At 32.2% G+C, this 5,754-nt stretch overlaps 1 long non-coding RNA gene across 1 annotated transcript in view; it reads right to left on the reverse strand.

Moving 5' to 3' along the window:
• Positions 1-392: 392 nt before the first annotated feature.
• LOC118763759 overlaps positions 393-5,754 on the reverse strand; it is a 5,480-nt gene continuing 118 nt past the window's right edge. The window contains exons 1-3 of the long non-coding RNA XR_004999511.1: positions 5,743-5,754; positions 4,137-4,142; positions 393-404 (exon numbers count right to left, since the gene is read on the reverse strand). The exon at positions 5,743-5,754 is cut by the window's right edge and continues 118 nt beyond it. This is a non-coding gene — a long non-coding RNA (uncharacterized LOC118763759). The remainder of the gene's footprint in view (positions 405-4,136; positions 4,143-5,742) is intronic.

Consider the following 5,754-nt stretch of genomic DNA (forward strand, 5'->3'; position numbering starts at 1 on the left):
AACTTAGATATTAATATCTATTTTTATCAGGTTTTAAATATTAATTAAGAACATTTAGAAGAACTTTTTAAGGGGAGATTCCCCGTAAATAAGGCATTAATTGACTCGCATACAAAAATCTTTAAAATACAATGGAAGGGAGTAACCAAAAATGTAATTTTTAAAAATTAAAATATAGAGAAATAGAATTATTCTTTTGGAAATCCTATATTTATTGTTATATGGGGTGTAATAATTTGGGCTTATATAAAGGTAATATTTATAATATCGAAAAGGATTAGGTGGAGTAGAATTCTCGTAGATATAGATGTGAAAATTACCAAATCTTTAAAACTTATTGTGGAGTAAGTATACAACTTAATAACATCATTAGATATCTAGAATTTATGTAATAATTTTAGAAACTAAAAATAAAATATTCAACTTTATTCAATTTGTCTATGTTATTAGATTTTTTAATACCTTGTGCTGATTAAATAAAAAAAATATTGCAGTTTATGCTATTTCCTTATTGATTTTAAGAAAACATTAAGATCTAAAATTCAGAAATAACAGAATGCTATTTAAAAAAATATTTAAAGGTACGGGTAGTACAATGTATACACGATACTCCTTGTTCAAAAAGGCTATTTAATAAATTTACATTATCCCTCTGTTTCAAAATTTCCTATATCTCCATGGAGCAAAGCTCACATCCATATCTACTTACAAAAGTGTAGAATATTCTGGTCGATACCACATTTGTTTGTCATTTGCTTTACCTTAACCACTTGAGCATATCCTTTAGTAACTGATGTTAAATGCATCTCTGACCACGAGCAGAAGTAGCGGTCGTGGTGATGGTAGTTTATCATAGCCATGTGCTGAGAGGAATTCTTTGTTTTCAGTAATTTATGATTGGAAACAAGGTGTCTTGTTCATCATCCTTAAACAAACATTCAGGGAGCTTTTCATTGAACGAGCAACACTACTTGGGGAAAGTTCTAATTGGGCTCAACCTGCATAGTGATTCACTGTTTATTTTTATATAAAATCCCTATGCCGCGCACATGTGGTTATGATGCATGTCCCTGGAGTACTTTTATCAGATGGAATGTCATGATGGGTCTATTCGGCTTCGTATACCATAGTGTTACTTTAATGTTATGTGTTGTTCTCTCACTCAATAATAATGATAATCATAATATTTTATTACATGATATTTCGCAACTGCCAGTGCCGCTTCCCCCTCCACAAGCTTTCAGTCAGACTGTAATATCTCTTATCCTTCATTCGCTCGAGGACGCTGGATGTGTCTCGGCACGCGATTATAAAAAACATGGATATGAAAGGTATACAATAACAGAAGAAATAATAATAATAATAATAATGATAATAATAATAATAATAATAATAATAATAATAATGATGATGATGATGATGGTAATACTTTTTTTTATTTTATCTAGTTTCAGCTCACCAGCTGTGGCCATGCTGGGGCACCGCATAATAATAATAATAATAATAATAATAATAATAATATGAAGATGAAGGGAAACCAGAAGGAAAAGAAGAAGAAGAAGAGCAACAATAACAACAACATCAAAGAGCTGAGCATCTTCAGACGTAAATACCTTGTTGTGTCTTGACGTCTGTGGTTGAGACTTAGGTGCAATATATATAAATTAAAATGAATCATAAGACAATAACACATGACCAACACCACCACTACCAACGCTACCACCGCTACCACCACAACCACCACCACCACCACCACCACCATTAACAACAACAATAATAGTAATAATAGCATTAATGAAAGAATAATATTAATAATTGTTATCATTGTTCTCCTTATCATTATTGCTATTTATCTTATAATTGCTTTTGTACATATGACAAAACCAACATCATCAACGATAGCAAGAAGAATAACAAAATATATGCAAATTAAAGAGCAACAGTACTGTGAATGTTAACAATGAAATATACTCATAGCCACGATGTATAAGACGAAGACACTGTCAATGCTGATGATGATTAAGATGAGGATGACGACAACGACAATGATAACGTAGGATAACGTTGATGATAAGAAAATATATGATTAATATAGTGTTGTCTAAAGCACCTATTTAATGGTTCTGAGGAAGGAAGGTCTATGTCTTCTCGACAATGTCAGATATATTACAATTTCTCAGAGTGAATCTCACTAACTATGTTCATACATGCATACATACAAACATACATACATATACATACATATACATACATATACATATATATATATATATATATATATATTATATATATATATATATATATATATATCCATATACACATATGTATATATATATATGTGGATATGTACATATATGTATATATATATATATGTATATATATATATATATATATATACAGAAACACATGCGCACATAGGAATATTCATCTTAGAAGAACAGTAATAAACGAGTGAAGCAAAAATATATAGTGCGTGTTTTTATTAGTCAAACAAAAAGATGACCGTCCCGAAATAAATCCATGTATATATATCTAAAGGTCGTGAGTTTAATTCATGTCGACGCGTTTGTCCTTGAGCTAGACATTTTATTCCCCGTGGCTCCAGTACCTGTATTTCAAAGGGCCAGCCTTGTGTCACGCTGGATCCCTCTGAGATCTACACGTGTCTGTGGAAGGCTCAGCAAATTCATAAAGGCTTTAATGCGTAATATAAATGTAATGAGTTAATATTGAACTGAATATTTTTATTGATAGAGTAAACTTGAACACATAACAGATCAACAGAAATCGGGCAAGTGAGTAAGGTTTATGAAAATCATGAAGTAGGCGACTCGTATAACCTCTATTGTAATTATAATTAATTATAAATTTTATTCTCTGTCTATTTAGTGCTAATATTACTTGTTACTGCGGGCGAAGTGCTTACCGTATTTCGTCAGACTTTAAGTTCTGAATTCTGAGTTCAAATTCTGCCGATGTCGACTTTGCCTTTCATATTTTCATGGTCGATAAATTAAATACCAGCTGCGTACTGCAGTCGATCTAATTGACTGGCCCACTTATCGCAAATGTCGGGCCTTGTGCCTAGAGTAGAAAAGGTTACTAATTGCTATCACCAATGCTTTTGTTGTCATTATCAATTATTTAAATTTAACGTTGATAATAACGATAAAATTATCTACATAATTATTCATTTGAATATTTACTCCTAATATCTGTGTGTGCATAGGTGTATGTGTTCATAGGTGCATGTGTGCACATGGCTGTATATTTATGCTTTTTCCAACCCTCGAAGACTTCCAGTCGGCTTTTGTTTCTTTACGCCCCTGCATCTTCGTGGTTTGAAAAAAGTGACGATATCAGTACGAGATTCATAATAGGTGATCGGAGTAACTCGACTAAGCAATCTGTGCCCCAGTTTAACAGCAGCCAAATAAGTGAACTATCTAAAAGTTATGTAAGGTAACATGTATGGTGTGTAAACGTGTGTGCCTGTGTAAGTGTGTTCTATGCCTGCTCAGATGTGCCATATTTGCTTCCGCGATCTTTTTCTGTACTTCCATTTCGATTTCTAATAAAATATCATTTAAAATTCAGTGAAACGTTATAAGAAATGCGATTCCACTTGCGTCTTGTTTTTTTTTTATATCTTATCTATTACACTTCTTCCCTGTTTTTCTTGCTTTAATTCTTCCAAGGATTTAGTTGAAAGAACACAACTTTTTGAAACATCGCAACGTACAGAGAAATTTAACGGGGAAAAATAACGCAATGTATACGGACAAAAATAACCGAAGATACGGGTTGTTGTTACGTACGAAAAATAATTGATATAAATCCTTAATAAAATAAGGCAAAGAAAAAGCTAGTTGCAACTACATAGATATATAAAATGAACCAAACCAAATCTAAAACGATTCTTTTCATTTTAAGGGCCATCATTTTAAATAACGTTTTCTTTTTATTTTTTGTTTGAAAACATTTCCGTTTTTCCTCGTCTTAGGCACTGAACATTACAAATCGGTTAACATTTGTCTCAATATTTTTTTAACATAACTCCGTATCATTTTATAATTTTTCCTTTATAATTTTTCCTTTTTGGCTCGAATTTCTCTTTTGTATGTTTGAAAAAGCACTGATTACTAATGTGCAAATTAGTAAAAGAAGCGATTACAACAATCGGAACAATAATAACAACATCATCAGTAACAACAACAACAACAACGAAAATAGTAATAATTACCGTCATCATCATCATCCTCACCATCATTATAATCGTGATCAGCCTTAGCGTCATCATTATTATTATAATAATATTTTGAAAATTTTCAAGTTTTGTGAAGTACGCATATTTTCATGCAACCATGCAATGTATCGGGCTGCTTATTTTTCATTTGGTGAACGTTCTTTTTCAGAATATAAACAGAAAAAAGTTCGATAATACGAAGCAAAGTTTTTGGACGATAATTATTCGCAACTGAATGAAACAAAAAGAATTTCAATGAAAGAAATTCAAATGAAACTGAATACTTGAGCTTTCTTTAAAATTCTGGATGAATAATTTATAAATTTTTCCTGTCTATTTTCTTTCATTCTTTCTTTCTTTCTTTCTGGGTTTTTTTTTTTTTTTTGTAATGCAATGTGCAATGATTTATTTGGATATCGCTTTTTGTTTTACCAGGATCCAGAAACTGAAAGAAGATGATTACATAATGCAGGAATGTAAAGAAGAAATATGCATAAATGCATTAACAGTGGAGTTTAGTATTGTGCTTTATTCATGTTTCGGGGTTTCTTTTTTTATTTAAATGTATGACCGGCGACAAAAGAAAGTAGAACGCAGAAAACATGCTACTAAACGGTCGCTAGAAATATTCAGCTGTAACTTTACCAACACTTCAATGGAACTGGCCTCCAAGTTTCAAAACATACTCAAGCGGGCTCTGAGATAGCAGAGAGCTTGCATTCTTCAAGCCTTTCTATTCACATTTGAGCGTACATTTGTGGATAATGGTGGGCGTACATACGGTTCTATTAATGACTTGTAGGGAAAGGCTATTTCGTTAGGGAAGCATAGGTTTCTCAGTTTAATTCTCCCTTTAGTTACATTAGAAAACTTTGGTGGTAAAACTTTGCATGCGTTTACATTTATACATATATGCATACATGCATACATACATAGATACATACATACATACGTACATACATACATACATACTTTTTTACAAACATACATATATATATATATATATATATAAACACACTTACAACTGCTTCTCTACAACAAAGAACTAGATGTTACAGCGCTTTCTTAATTTTGAAGATAGGAAAGCAGTTACACCGTGCGACCAAAAATGCGATATGCATCCAAGAAATGCAGTTAGATGAAGAGGTAAATGAATAAGATGCTGCCCTCAAATGAAGAGTCAAGACAGATAATACGTATACAGAAATACAACAGCATCCCACGATATGAAATGAATGGTAAATTCACTGTATGGGAAATACACGTTTGTGCACCATGATATAAATCAAAACCTTACTCATCACAAGCTGGCATTCTATGATATAAAGCTGGAAACTGGGAGCATATTCTAGCTCTGCGTGTCAATGTCTTCCAATATGAGTTACCTGTATAATGTTATGAAACGAAATCAGCCAATCATGCGCGTATCCGGATGACATCTAGAGAAAATCGAGCGCACTATCAAAAGGTGCATCCAATTGGCATCGATACAGTACTTAATCCATCAA

The sequence above is a fragment of the Octopus sinensis genome, linkage group LG6 (genome assembly GCF_006345805.1).
Source record: "Octopus sinensis linkage group LG6, ASM634580v1, whole genome shotgun sequence".
Lineage (NCBI taxonomy): Eukaryota > Metazoa > Mollusca > Cephalopoda > Octopoda > Octopodidae > Octopus > Octopus sinensis.